This window comes from Ambystoma mexicanum, chromosome 11 (assembly GCF_040938575.1).
Source record: "Ambystoma mexicanum isolate Mex_15411 chromosome 11, UKY_AmexF1_1, whole genome shotgun sequence".
Classification (NCBI taxonomy): domain Eukaryota; kingdom Metazoa; phylum Chordata; class Amphibia; order Caudata; family Ambystomatidae; genus Ambystoma; species Ambystoma mexicanum.
Genome location: NC_090934.1, coordinates 1,110,459,442 through 1,110,475,487, shown reverse-complemented (window position 1 = coordinate 1,110,475,487; position 16,046 = coordinate 1,110,459,442).

The window sequence follows — 16,046 nt, the reverse complement described above, 5'->3', positions numbered from 1 at the left end:
ATGTCGGGCAGTCGAGCAATGTCGACAGAAACATGTTGGGTCTCTATGTATAATTCATGTGTACATTAGCATTAGGGTTGAATCAACACCTTTGCATTTCCTTTTGTGTGGGTTTGTGAATAACTGTTTTGGCCATTTCTTTTTGTCATTATTCCATGTATTTCGTCTTGTGGTGAATGTCATCTTGTTTTGTATTGTTCCATAAACATATGTGAATCATATTTCAATAAATATCATATTTCTACCCGTGTTTGGTTAATATTTGAAACAGCCTTTATTTTCTATATCATTATGTGGCCATCCACTAGGCTGTTTTAACCCCTTCAAAGTTGGTATTTGGTCCCGTTTATTTTTCACATGAAGGTGTTCTCCATATAGCTCCAGCCTCTCATATTTTAGAAAAGAGTACTTGGAGGTGTGGGGTGAACCACGAATTCCTGTGGGTGCTGGGCTTACTTTGCATGGTGCAAGTGGGACGATAGTATCAACTGCGTTGGAGATTGTTTCTAAGTTTAGATCCGCAAGAGCAACTGGGCTGGTGCTAAGTGGAGGTACCACTTGTAGATTCCTTAGCAGGGGCAGCATTTTGGCTTTAGTTAGGTTTCTTGAGCTACTGGCAATGGTAGGTAGTAGAGGTGAGCTGGTACTTGTGGCCAGGCTGCAGGTTGAGATAATGAATGATATGATATGATGATCCGTCCAAGCACAGGGCAAGTTGGAGAGCATGGTGACCTGGCAGTTGAGGTCTGCTAGCAAGTCTAAGTTGCAGCTTTTTGCATGGGTGGGCATTGTTATATGCTGAATAAAACCTAGAGTATTGAGGGAGGTGGATATACAGATGCAGCATTCATGTCACCTTACCTAGGTTAAGGTCACCCAGTAGAATAGTTTTTCGTGGTGGGCTTGATGTTAGAAATAAGGATATGCTGGAGATCGTCTTCAAAGGAACAAAGTGGGCCTGTGCGGGCAATATATGATGTACACAGAGATGGTGGAGGTGTGGGATAAAGATAGCATCACTGAGAGAATGTCACAGTTGGGTATCTGGGCCGTGCTAAACTGTCTGACTGGGTGATTATCTTTTGAAATCAGAGCTGCACCCCCTCCTCTAGAGTTGAGTCTATCGCTACAGTAGATGGTAAAACCTGGTGGAATAGCAATAGAGAGGGCTGGGCCAGAGGTGTCATGAAGCCATGTTTCTGAGATGGAGGAGGTCCAAATTGTTATTAAAAATAAGGCCTTGGATGTCCAAAGGGTGAGCTTGGATAAATCTAGCATTGACCACAGATGTCTTTATGGGAGGGCAAAGGGGGCACTTGCACCGGGCCCCCACTTTGGAGGGGGGCCCCACAAGGCTGTTGTATCTAAAGAAGTAACTTACATTGCTCACCAGACACTAAACCTATTTTGTATTTGTTGTGTACAGGTACATTCTGCTCTGATTTTTGTGTTCACTGTGGCATTTATAGTTTGTGAAGTCACTGAAGCACAATTCCTGTAGCATTCATCCTGTAATGGAAGGGGTTCTAGAGAGAAGACACTGGACCATACTTCGCAGGCCTCTGACAAGCATATTTTTATGGTACCATGTGTTAATATCCCCACAAAAATATTGTGATACAAAAATATCACTATATTTTTGCAGCGATATTGACCCATGGACCCTGCGGGGGACACCCCCGAATTATTTTAAAATGTGCGGGGAAAAACCCTCTCCCAAAAAGTATCCTCCCCAAAAATATCACCTATAGGGAGACAAATGGCCATATGTATGGCGATGTTTTTGGTGGGGATATTTTGTAGGGATATCATTTTTCTTATTTGACACAAAAAAACGGATTGTCCTTTTGTGCAATTCAAAGGTTTTTCAGCACGTCTATAAATAAGTTTCACAAGCCTGTGTTTCAGGTGTATTCAAAGCTTTTAAATGCAAAATAGAAACTTGGATAAAATCTATTAGGATCACATCAATTAAAATAAATAAAGCTAGAATAATTCCCATTTTGCATAATATGCTTCCAAATTTTTTTTTTTTTTAGAAATTGTGATGTTAGATTATGTGAATTGTGTACTGTGCAGGTCAGTTCTATCAAATGGGGTTATTTTAGTTCATGTTAAGTACTAGAAAAGAAAATGGTAAAGTGCAGACATTGCAGAGTGGGTGCAAATCCCAGTGTCTCCTCTTAACGAATGTGTGATCCTGGTCATCTCATTTAATCTCGTATTGCCTAACCTGTCAAAATGACCGGTCCATAAAACTTTGGACATTGTCTCTCTTCAGAGGGATTTTGTTCTCAGTGTATCATCTTCAAAAAAGTTCACTCATGATTTCACTGGCTCTAGTGTTGCTTCCGCTATAATAATAGTGAACCTTGGTATATAGCACACCAGAGCTACTTTGCTCTCTAATGGCCACACATATTGAGATCCATGCCCCTCTTCTAATCTCAGTATGCCTGAATATGGACTCGTTCCTGTTAGCTTCTTATCTCCATCCACTAGCTATGCTATGGGTTCTGTAACTTTCTCCTTGCTTTCAATTGGTTTCCCGTATGCATACGCAAGCACGTTTCCATTCTTTTAGGGATCCAATTTGAGTCATCTGTCTATTCTGGATTATGTGCACCCTTTTTCATTCGATCTCTGTTCTGCATTAAGACTATGGCCTCTCTACCTTCCTCGTGCCTAATATTGATGAAAAGTGTGCTCTACCTATGCTAGAACCCAAGTCCCCTTGTCCTTGACTTCTGATGTTGGCCTTGAAACGCTACTTGTTTGTCATTCAGATTACAGCAAGAATTAGCAGGGTATTGGGACAGAAAGGGAGTACCCATGATTATTTTGATTGCTGCAAAGCAGCACATCAAGCTATGGGTTGTGAGTATGATGAGGGGGTGACAACCAGATATTTTTTATCTTTTAATTCCTTTGGTTCAGTGGAGGGGGCCCCCAAAGGTGTCCGTGCCTCAGGCCCCAAAAGTGTTTGAGATGGCCCTGGCATTGACTAGGGCAGAAATGAGAGGAGAGGGAGGTAGGTTGGGTGTTGGCGATGCTAGTGGTTGAGTGGCTGGGCGATCCTTTTAGTGCGCAGGTCAGTGGCATAGTGGAAAATGGGGCAGGCTTGTATTGGCAGTGTTGAGATGTAGCAAGTCCGTAGTACAATTTAGAGGTACAATAGGTGGGTAAGGCAGGCGACTAATGTCCAAATTTCTGGGGGGATGTATTAGGCTATCAGCGCTGTTCATGTTGCTAAGCGCATAAATTAAGCTAGCAGCACTCTTTCAGGCGCATTGCTGAGGAAAGGTAGTTGGCTTGGTATGAGAGGAAAGACTAGTGGGTAGGCAGATGTGCACATTTCGTGCAGCGCTGGTGTCTGGCTGCAGTAGGGTCGGGCTGGTGGTCTGGCAGCTAGTTGCAGCATGAATGGGAAATGGCCTGCCAAGCATTCTTGAGTGCTGTGTTGAGCAGTGGACGTGCAGTGGGTCTGCGGTCACAGATGGAGGAAAGACTTGCACGAGTGTGCTGGGAGGCATGATTTGCAGAGCTATTATGTGTTATGTTGTAGTTTGGCGTGATGCTGCATGTGCTGTCCAGCTTGCCATCCAAAGAATCAGCATTAATATTCTGGTGGATAGTGGCGTGGTGCAAGGTGAAGTTAGTGAGTGGGGCTTGCATACAGGTTTCAGAAGATTGCCATGATTGCAGGACTGAGACCAGATATGCTTCCAAGTGCCCTACCATTGTAAAAGCAAAAGAGAAATATCGAGGCTAAGAACCATAAAAGGTAATACACCAAACACAGGCTTGTAAAGATTCTCAGATATTTATTCAAATAACTGTACAGTTTACAAAGAAACAAAGTATCAGATAGCTATCTGGCTCTTAGTACATCACAACGAATACCAGCCCTTTTGGTGTGAGAAGTGAGAGGTACTGGATGTCTACATATTCTCATCTTTTATACAATTCTCAATCGCAATGTCCAGTCCCTCTGCAAGTCAATTATTCTCGGACTAGGGTTCGTGCCGAGTTCGCCTCTAGTTAGTCCAACTATATGAATGGGAATTACGTCTAGTTTATAAAACATGTCACAATGGCAACAGTGTATCTTAGAATTTGACATTAAGCCTTAGTGCATGTTTTATACAATGTAGTTCAACAAGTGCTCACATTCAGTATTTAAACAACATTGTATTCAATGTATGCCCGCAGATCAGACTTGTTGGCACGAGTAATCCTTTGATCTTCAGGTCAAACATACAACATGGTCTTATTACACGACCCAAACATTTAGCCTACAGGCAGTTTAGGCATTAACCTGTGCAAAGGTCAGGACAGCTAAGGTTATGAGCAGGAGAACACTGTCCACCATTTGAGAATACAGAGTGATTTTGAGGTGGAAATCAAAATGGCGGATGTTCCCAAAATGGCGGCTAGGTCGATCTAAGGTTGGAACCTTGCAATGTGGATTTCTTTGCAGAGCGACTGGGTTTAGGCCAATATATACAATAAAAGAGGCATAATATGGTATCCCGTTTAACAAACCCTCCTTTTGGGCTAAGCCAAGCGCTAAACTACCTCTAGTCACTCTACGAGTAACTCCACGTCTCAATGTCCATACATCGTGAATCACTATCGGAAATATCAATTGCCATGAGGTCGGATACTAAGATTTCTTTCAGCACAAATTCAATGGCGATCTTCTCTGGGGCGTATACTTTGTGCCCTAATGCACCCATCGCTTGTGCACAACATCCTCCTAACATCGAGCATATACCAGGAAGACATTGTATACAGCAGCAAAGAAACAACAGCATACCTAAAATAATCATCAAGACCGAAAGTAACTTCCACCCCCAAAATCGTAGGAGGTCCCAGAACCAAGCGCTAAGTTCCCAGTTTCCCTCGGGAACATGCACTTCTGAACTAAGGGCATGCAGATTTTGGATTGCCCTAAAGATTGTTGGGGAGGAATCTGGCACGAAAACGCAGCAAGCGGACCCCACTAATTTACATACCCCACCACGTTCAGCAAGGATGACATCTAATGCCATTCGGTTCTGAAGTGCCACTAACCTTATTGCTTTCTGTTCTAATGTCATATTATAGAGTAGGTCAGTGGTCCGGTTGATGGTCCTTTCCATTACTCTCACAAGACTCCTGATATCTTCTGAGTACAGTATTTGCCCCCAAAATGGCACAAAGGAGTTACCTACATCGCCCAGAACTTGTGCTGAAGTATCGCCATTCTCGTCCCGCCGTGGACGAGCCTTTGACATTTCTATAGTGCTAGTAATGAATACCCCAGGTAACAGAATCCCTAAATAACAAGCTCCCTGCCAATCCCTGGGTAACCATGGAAATGCTACATTAACGCAAACAAAGTAGACAGGTTCGCATACATACAAAGGTCTATTCTCACTAGTCAAATTCGCAAAGTTGGTGCAACCTTTAAAATCACCCATTGACTGTGTACCATTCCTCTGTATGCAGAAAGAAACTGAATCGGGGCTGTGGTTAACAGTATAAGAAGGTGGCGTGGCATCCCTATTGCCTATAGGAGCCATCTTAAAAGAAATCAAAGATTGGAAAGGACGGGACAGTCTGTCAGAAGGCCTAATACAAGCAACATTTGGCTTGCTCCTATTTGCAAAAACTGAGCATCCCAGGGGCGTCAGAACACGTCTTTCAAAATCGTTCAAGTTTGTCCCATCAAAGTTCTGTGAGATGCTATCGTTCCATCGGCCAAAGAATAGTGCTCTAAGAGAAGCATAGCAAGCAGTTGTCAGAGGTAAAGGATGAATATACCAACCCAGCCCCTTATCCCCATGTTGCGGTAAATGCGAACAAACCCAACAGTTAGACCTATTAAGAATGGTATGTGTAGCGTTCATAATGAGCAATAGAGTGTTGTTGTGATACCTCTGTGCTGAGAGTCTCTCGGAGATAAAGTATGCAGATGTACAAAAGGAGTAGGAACAGTGGGTACATTTTCAGTGGGTAACACTTTTTCGAGCGGATGTACTTCTTCCAGATACCAAAATCCTAAGGCAATGACTATTGTAAAACCAATCAACATTATCACTAAGCAACAATACGTTTTCGGGGCCCACGCATTTGAATGTTCATTTCCGTAGCTGGTCACACAGCCTCTTTTCTTTTCCGTACGAGCGGGAGCAGTTGCAGGCATTGTTCTTCAAACGATTTACACCAATGTTTTTATTGCTGGCGACCTCCAGGCCGAGCGTCTTCTTAGTCCTTTCACAAACCCTAGCCAACAGAATCCCCTTCTACACAAATGATCGGGCCAAAAAGGCAAGCCCTTGATGACTTTTCTTCAAAGGCACAGCCGAACCGTGCAGTAGGTCTATTTCCTCGGACACAGATCGTACCTTGTGATCCCTGGTACTGAATGATCTGTGAACAACATGTCATCACTTCCCGTTGGAAGCGACAAATCCAAAACAGGATCTGATGCAAGATCCGGAACAAATTGAAAAGACGAAGCTATTGGAGAGTGTGGAGGTGAAATGGCTGTTTCCCCAGGCCTCACGGGCTCAGGGAGAGTCTCTGATGCACTCTCTATGCTGTTTACTGCTTCGTGATCGTTGGTTGCAGTACTGGTGAGGGGTTCTGTATCTTTTGTAGCGTGTGGAACAGGGTGTGGAATCCTCTTGATATGTGACGCGTGGATCCAATTCTTCTTTCCTGCTACCCGCACTGCCGTCTGTGTGACCAGGAGGACCTGATGCGGGCCCCGCCAAAGAGGTGCGAGGCAAGAGGATTGCTCAAATGCTTTCGTAAGGAGCCAGTCACCCGGCTGTATGCTGTGGCCGGAGCCCTCGTATTTCACAGGTAAAGCCTCTCGCACCTGGTGATAAATCAAATACAGATTTTTAGTTAACTGGCCACAATAGTCAGAAAGAAGTACATTATCGACCTCGCACAAAGAACGGGGCCTGGGGACATTCCAAATGTTAGCTCGCCTACCCATGACCACCTCAAAGGGAGAGAGCCCAGTCTTAGTTTGAGGGGTCGACCTCATGGACCATAATATGATTAGTTTGGTGCCGGCACACGTCTTAGCGAGCTTGTTTTTGATGATGCCGTTGTGTCTTTCTACAAGTCCAGCACTCTGTGCGTGTCTGGCTTAATGGAACCGTTTATCGATCTGTAATCCTGCTCATATCTGCAGAATTACAGCAGCGATAAAATGTGGACCATTGTCCGATCAGATGACTCTTGGCAAACCAAATCTTGGAAAATATTCCTTTAGCATAGTCTTTGCTGTGGTCATGGCTGTGGCATCTTTGACGGGAAAAGCTTCAACCCATTTGCTAAAGGCACAGATGACAACTAATACGCACTTAAAATTATGGCAACACTCCATTTCGATAAAGTCAAAATGAATCACCTCAAAGGGGACAGAAGGTGGACCAAAACTACCCCTAGGAGTTGATGTGCCCTTTCCCACATTGTGTTGTAAATAAATCATACATCCCTAAACGAATCGTTCAGCTACTTTAGGGATTTTACCATTTACCCACACATTTTGCAACATTTTCGTGACCTTGTGAGCACAAATATGGGTGGGACCATGAGTCATAACAACCATCATCATAACATAGGCATCAGGCAATAGCCCTTTCCCTTCAACTTTATCCACCCAGCACCCATCATCATCCAGTTTTCCCAAGCCCTCAGCCCATTTCTTAGATTCTTCTAACGTGGCATCAGCTTGAATATTCTTTACGGAATCAGTACCCTCATCCAAAGTACAGGCATTTGTGGCTTCCCTTGAAGTATACATTTCTGAAGAGGGATCAGTGGCAGTCTGTTTGGCTATCTGGTCAAAGAAAGCATTACCTTTTCCTACATTGTCTATGACCTTCTTATGCGCTGTGCATTTCATGATAGCTAGCTGAGTAGGGAGTGCAAGTGCTGAGAGTAACCGTACTATCAAGGAGCCATGTTGGATTTAACTACCATGTGAAGTCAAGAAACCTCTTTCTGCCCAAAGTCTGCCGAAGTTGTGAACCACCCCAAAGGCATACTGACTGTCAGCATATATATTTACTGTAAGCCCTTCAGAAAGTTCACAAGCTTGAGTTAATGCTATAATCTCTGCGGCCTGCGTGGAGTTATGCGTGATTCTTTTGGTCTCCTCGACCATGCTCAATGTGGTTATTGCATAAGCAGCTGTGGATGTACCATCCGGGAGTTTGAAACAGGAGCCGTCACAAAACAGCTCCCCCAGCGGATTATTTAAAGGAGTGTCCTTTAGGTCAATTCTGCCTTTAGTCTCTTGTTCTGTGGTGTAAAGGCAGTCATGTGGCTCTTCGTCACTGCAAGCAGTACCTTGCGGGAAAGGTAGAAGTTCAGCCGGATTAAGGACACAACTCCTCTTAATTTGGATGTGCGGTGCAAACAAGATCAATTTGTATCTCGTTAATCGTGCGGAGGTGAGGTGTAGCGTTTGTGTTGTGTTTAATAGAATATCTACAGAGTGAGGTACCATCAGGGTCAGAGCATGGCCTAGGACCTCGCTCTGTTTAACGGATGCAGCAGCATCAGCGACAGCTCTCAAACATCTTGGCAAAGCGCATGCTACAGGATCAAGGGCGGAAGAAAAGTAGCTGCACGGCCTATTCTTCTCTCCATGTTCCTGCGTTAATACAGCCAAAGCACATCCATCACATTCATGCACATACAACACGAAGGCCTTTTCATAGTTTGGTCTGCCCAAAACTGGTGCCAAGCACAATGCAGTCTTGAGCAGATCAAATTGTGTTCCAAGTTCCACGGCAATGGCAAAGAAATGCCCTTCTTCGTCAAAGCCAACATTGGTTTAATCACTAAGGAGACATTCGGGAACCACTGCCTACAGTAAGAAGCCAATTATCCGTTCAGGCGTCAACCTTCTTCCCTCCTTTGACAGGAGATAGCCTAAATGGCGACCTCCTGTCGACAATATTGACATTTTTTAAGCAAAGCTTTGTGTACATGTTGAGCTAGATGAATACGCAACAACACAGTGCCCTCCTTACAAGTGCCCTCTGAGTCAGCAGCTAAAAGCAGGTCTTCAACATATTGAAGCAGTGTACAAGTAGAGGGAAACTCAAGGGTATCGAGCTGCTCTTTCAAAGCCCTACTATAGATGCTAGGACTTTCCGTGTAACCTTGCGGTGCACGGGTAAAAATAAACGAGCGCCCCCCTAAGGTGAACGCGAACAAGTATCTACTGTCCTTATGTATAGGGATACTAAAGAAGGCGTTCTTTAGATCCACAACACTAAAGTAAGTAGCTGAAGCCGGGATCATGGTCAATATTGTTGTCACATCAGGTACAATAGGAAATTGTGGAGCAATGATCTTATATTGCATTATTGCCTTTTTTGTACATGGGCAAAATCAGACTATTGCACAAACTACCTGCAATTTCCTCAATCACCCCTCGATGCACAAAATCGGAGATGATGCATTTCAAAGCTTGCTCACCATCGACCGAGATCTTATACTGGGGAATATGTGGCAACTTTACTCCATATTTCAAAACAATCTTAACTGGCTCAATTTGCAAAACACCGACATCATTGTCGTCAATCACCCACAAACACTCCGGAACATCTCTAAATTCCGGCGGCAATGGTCTGGTTAAGAATTGAGAGACAGAAAGTTGCTGTGGTGAAACCGTCAAACGCACTCCATCAGAAGAACAATGAATTACCACATTTAATTCCTTCAACAGATTCAACCCCAACAAATTCTCTCCACAATTCGTGGTCAAAAGGAATGGACAGTGGTCCGTAAATGGACCTACAGAAATAGGTACCAGCGAAAAAAACGGACAGACGACTGGTGTGCCAGAAAACCCTACAGAAACATTGATTTGCTCTGACAGTGGAATGTTTGGAACCCGTGAATGGTCAATGGAACACTTCTGTGCCCCTGTATCTATCAAGAATAGATGTTTCCTATTACTCACTAACGTTTCAACGTAGGGACCTTTCTGATTACGGGAATAGGTGTTGGTTCCAAACCCTGCTTTGGGCAATCCTAGCGAAAAAGAATGTTGTTGAAAGGAAGTTCTTCAGAGTCGTAAGCAGCAGAAGGATGGTCAAAAAATTTCTATTATCCACACTCGATGCCTGATTGTCCTGCGAAAAAGCTTGCTGTGAATCTTGTGAAAACTGACCTCTACCAGGACCCCCTACCCCTGGGCGGCCTCTGGATTATCTACCCATATTCCCAAATGTGTTATTTGACCTCTGCTGGAGGATTGGGCATTGTGCACGCCAGTGAACCTCTTGTCTGCAATAAACACACTGGTTAATGTTTACAGGACCCAAGGGCGCATTTCCTTGTGGAACGTACTGACCTCTAAATTGCGAATTACCCCCTCTAGGGCCTCTGACAATTTGCTGAAATAGTACTTTTGTCTTTAAGTCACCTTTTCTCTTTTCAACTCTTTCCTTTTCGTTATTGACATGATTCTCGTAGTACTGAGCCATGTGCAGTACTTCTGACTGAGACTTCGCTTGCCAAGCGCTCTCAGAGGACATGATCTGTGACTGGATGTCAGGCAGCAATCCATGCACAAATTTGTCCACAAATAGCCTTTTCCCAGACTCTGTGCTTAAGTCTTGTCCACTGTAATCTGAAAATACTGGTTCGAACTGGTTGAAGAACTCAGTGGCACCATCAGATTTCCCTTGGACACAGGCCGTAAGCTTGTCCCAAATAATCCTTCTTTCAGGACTTATAGGGCCTCATTACACGGAAGGCGGTAATGGTTAACGGCCACCGTTAATGGTAACGGTGACCGTTAACCATTACCGCCTTACTACGAGGTCCCTTAGCGGGTTGGTGCTTTAACGCCTGCTTTTTGCAGGCGTTAAAAACCAACCCGCTAAGGGACCTCAGAGCTAATTACGGCACCGCAAAATTGCGGTGCCGTAATTAGCGCCTTCCCCATTCCCATAGAGCCCAATGGGGCAGAAATGGGAATGGGGAAGGGCAATGGCGGAAGGGGGATTTACCGCCCCTCCAACCTTGGAATGGGGCGGTAAATCCCCTTTCCGCCAAGGCGGTGCCGGTATTTTACCGGCATGAGCCATGGCGCTAATAGCGCCATGGCTCACCGCCTTCCGTGTAACGAGGCCCATAGTCTTCAATTTTGTAGCTATTCTATCAGGTAAACTTAGTATTACCTGTGGTGGCCTCTTACCAGCTGGTCTTTCTCTATCGAGTCTAGTCATATTATCCCATGGATCTCCTAACCCTGATACATCATCTATAGTCCTAATCTGTTTCCACAAATCAACAGGCAGGAGTACGGGAAACAACATATCAATATCATTTAAGGTGAATACTGAGGATTGTAAAACAGACTCCACTCCTTTGTAGAACCCTGTCGGATTCTTTCTAATATCGGAAATAGACTGTTTAATGGTGTTCACTTCCTGTCTCGAGAACGGGACGTGAACGAACTGCGACACATGATGTACAGGAATTTCTTGAGCAGCAGTACCTGCTACAGCATTAGCTGGAATCTTTTCCATTGGGACAAATGTCGGAGGGACCTCTCTCATTGGCAACTGAGAAGTAGGCAACTCCGAACGCTTACTAAGCAACAGAGCAAAATCGAGCGCTAAAGCAGCTGAAGAAGTGTCAAATGAAAAAGCCCTCATAAACTCAATAACTCTGCACAACAACAAATCTTTATTTTTACACACTCATCCTGTAGGTACTCTACAATTAACTTCACTTCCCTCTGCATTTGTGGCATATACTGACTATACGTGTCATACACTTCAACAGGAGTTATCAATGTATCTGAGATCCACCTAATTGCATCTTTCGTACAAATTCGTGTTTCCTCAGTTATCGATTTTTTTTTTTATTTTTTATTTTTTATTATTTTTTATTTGTGTATATTCAAAAGAATTTTACGAAAAAGAACCGAAGCAGTAAATTGCACGATAACTAGCCAGGGTGGGACCCTGTGGCTGTTGTCATTTTCATGGTGTGTTCCAATATTTTCACGGTTGCCAGGAGCCAGGTTATTCTGTCTCCGCTGATCAGTCTATTCCACCAGGTATCGTCGTCCCACCCTCGATCGTCCACTATTAGATGATTCAAGTAAGCCCCTCTCAGGTTCTGGTTTTTCGGGCATGACAGAAGCAAATGTCTGATGGATTCGGTTTTATTTTCACATAAGCAACAGGCGCTCGTATCAGATAAACCTCTGATCTTGCGAATTTCGTTTGTGGCCACCAAGTTCATCCTTATCCTTAGAAGAGCATTCCGAGCCCCCGTATTGGGGAATCTTTGAAGGTACTTCATTGGCTCATTGAGCTTACGGAATGTTGGAGGCAAGTGCTGGAGAAGTTTGTTGTTTGAAGCGGACTCCTGGGTTTGAATCTAGTCAAGCTCTTTCAATTTTTTGAACACTCTAGTTGGATGTGAGGTGAGGTCGGCTTCCGAGCAAACGACTGAGTTGAGTAAAGCCGAGTTTGCTTCTTTCCATACTAGCAGCATTTGCACCTTGCCAGAATTTAAGTCCTTGTTTAGGAGACCAAAAATATCATCACTCCCATCCATGATGCATTTTCGGTACAGCCTCAGGGAACTAATGTCAACTATTGTCTTCAGAGACACTAGGCTCAGTTCTCTCCGGATAGCAGCTATGGACGTTGATTTTGGAAGGGACAAGACCCCTTTCTAAAACACACTTTCAAGTTTTTGCCAGATTTTACTTGAAATCAGAGGCATGGCTTCGGCTCCGTAAGTGATGGAGGGGATGACTTTCTTTCTGTAGAATTCGATCACACGGATACAAGAGAATTTACCGAATTTTGTGTCAATCGCCTTACCTTGAGATGTCAACTTCTTTATTCTAAATTGAAGGTTGGCCTGCATTGAACTTTCGTGTTTGGTGCTGTCCATCGGGACTCCAAGGTATTTGTATACTGTGACTTTCTCGATCACATATTCTTCCAGATACCATTTAAAGTTTTCTGCGTTTTTTTTCTGGCCGGACTCCAGGGACATGATTTTAGTTTTTTCTTTGTTTATTTTTAGGTTGTTCTCAGACATGTAACGCAGGAGGTTTGATATTTGCCTCTGGAGGCCAATCTGGGTCTGGTCGAGTAGGATGAGGTCATCAGCATACAATAGGTGGCTTATTTTTGCTGTGGCCAGGGATGGCGGAAAAGTCCTTGACGGATCTTCTGAGATGCCATAATCACCAATATAGGCAAGAAACAGTGCTGGAGCTAGGGGGCAACCTTGTTTCACCCCTCGACCCGTCTGGATTTCAGATGACAAGTTGCCCAATTGTGACAATCGGACCCTGAGGGTGGTTTCTGAGTGGAGAGCCTTGATTGGTTGCAGAATCTCCTGGGGGCACTCCAGCCTTTGAGTTTGTACCAGAGGCGCTGCCTGTCAACCAAGTCAAAGGCTTGGGAGAGGTCGACAAAGGCCACAAAGATCCTTGGTTTGCCCTCCAAGACCTTGCTTTTCAGTACGCTAATGGTAAGTATGTTTGCCGCTGTTCCCACGTTTCTCTTAAAGCCCATTTGGAACCTGTCATTACAGGGGGCCGACTTTGACCAGGCATCAAATCTTTTCAAAAGAAGGCTCCCGTAGACTTTCCCAATGCAGTCCAAGAGGGCTATAGGGCGGTAATTTAGTGGATCGGTGATATCGCCTTTCTTGTAAATTGGAACGATAACAGCCCTCATCCACGATGGAGGGAGCGATTTCTGGCCGGCACACTGCGCGAAGATAGACAGGATAAATGGTGCCCATTCGTCTGCATTTTTTTTCAAGTCTATGGGGGTCATTACGACCCAGGCGGTAAGTTACCGCCTGGGTCGTACCTTTACCACCATGGCGTAAACTACGTTTACGCCATGGTAGTTGGCGGACTTACCGCCCCATTCCGAGGTTGGCGGGGCGGTAAGTCCCCAATCCCCATTTACCCTTCCCCATTCCCATTTTTGCCCCATAGGGCATAATGGGAGTGGGGAAGGCGTTAATTACGCCACCGTAAATTACGGTGGCGTAATTAACATCAAGGTCCCTTAGCGCCATGGATTTTAACACCTGCTAAAAGAATTTGAGTCAACCACTACCACATACGGTGCCGGTGGATTAAAATGGGATTGCAGAGACATGGTGAGCTGGTTATGATCGCTCGCTTTGGTTTTGCGAACCTCGAAGTCTTTTACCTTTGAAAGAAGGTAGCGCGAGGCAAAAATGTAGTCAATAGTGGCGTGGTGAGCACCTTGCTCCCAAGTGGGGGGACGGTCAGCATTGGGGAAAACTGAGTCCAAATTTTCCATTTTTCTTGATGCCATCAGTGTTGACCACAGGCTCCCTCTTTTTGCGGCGGGATTCGAAGAAGAAGATTTGCCCAACTTTGTGCGGTGGTCCGAGCAGTGGGCGTTCAGGTCGCCACAAATGATGATCGAAGGGACCTGGTTGGAAGCTTGGATTTCATCTACTAGATTTTCCATCGTCGCTAAGTATGACTGTTGGCTTATGGCTGCTGGGTTCCAGTAGGTGTAAATAATTGCGGTTTGAGAGGGCCCACAATTTGGTTGATCCGCCCAGTCAAGTAATACTGCCAGAATTGAAAGGTTGGAAAGGAGAGTGGCCTTGATCTTCAGACCCCTCCCCTGCCGGTAGGCGATGAGAAGACCCGATGTCGGGCGGCCCATTAATCCTTTATTTGCTGGTGCCAAAATAACGTTGTAGCCGTCCATAGCAGGCGATTTCTCGAGCCATGTCTCTTGTAGGCAGATGATATCAAAAGCAGCCAGGTTTGCTTCGCCCGGCGTTGTTAGGTGCAAATGACCACGGGTGTTCCAAGAGCAGAGACGAAGGGGGGGTGGAGTTGGGTCGGCGGTCGAAGTGGCCGAAAGCCCTCTTGGCCGACCTACGCATTGCTATTTTTTCTTGAGTGTGAGAGCCTTTGGGAGCCAGGCCAACAGACTCTGAAGTTTGTCTTTTGACTGGTTGATGCTGTCCGAAAGGTCTTTGTTAGCTAAACAGTGGGTGGCGTTGCTCGGAACAGTGGAAGTATTGGGTATAGTTGTCACCTTTGCGACTTTCGTTTTAGCCGAGTAAGGCTCCCTGTAGTCAAAGGTTTTCTTTAAACCCTGCGGGGCAGATTTTCGGTTTGAGGTTGTGTTGATGGAAGCTGAGGGCTTCTGGTTGTGGCTTTCAGAAACCTGCTTGGGATCGGAGTGACTTTTCCTTTTACTCCTGTTTTCGTTATCACGACCTTTGACGTTGCCTCTCAAATTGCACCCTCGGTTTCCTGACTGGTGAGAGTGAGATTTCTGATTTTGATTTTCCAAAGTGAAACCAAGGAATGCCAAATCCTCTTCAGCTCGAACAATTTCCTTTTTTGCACTCGTTGAGGCAAGGTAAATTTAGGCTTTTGCTCGGAAGTTTGAGTGGTAAGGGTCCACTAACTGTAGGTCTGATGATTTGATCCCACGTAGAGCTGGTACGAGGCTGAACAATGCAAGTAATCCTCTTCTATTTAAGATTATATCATCTTTGTTTTCAGGATGCTGGGCCATCTTTATAGGAGACGCTCTTGCGTGTGAATTGGCTTTTCGGTATTGTTCAGTTTGTGAAAAAAAGTGGGATTTTGGGTGTTTCCCTCTATCGTTTGTTTTTCCACCCGAGTGTTTGGTACTTTGTGACGTGGAGTACCTGTTGGAAACCGAGGCGCCAACCTTCTCTCGCGCTTGTTGTATGCCGGGGATCCGCCTTGTGCGCTCTTGGTCCCCGGGGGACGCAAATGCCACAACTCGAAAGTTAGGGGAACTAGGGAGCTTATGTCTGGACCCCTGGTGTAATTTCTTCCTGCGATCTTCCAGGGTGCTGAACTTTGGTGATGATTCGTCTTCTGATAAATCTTCAGTAATTTTCAGGTCAGCCAAAGCGCCGGGAACCACTGGCGAAGCAGCAGCTCGAAGCCCCCGTGCTTTCTTTCCTTCCTTCAGTTGTTGCTGGGCTTGGGAATC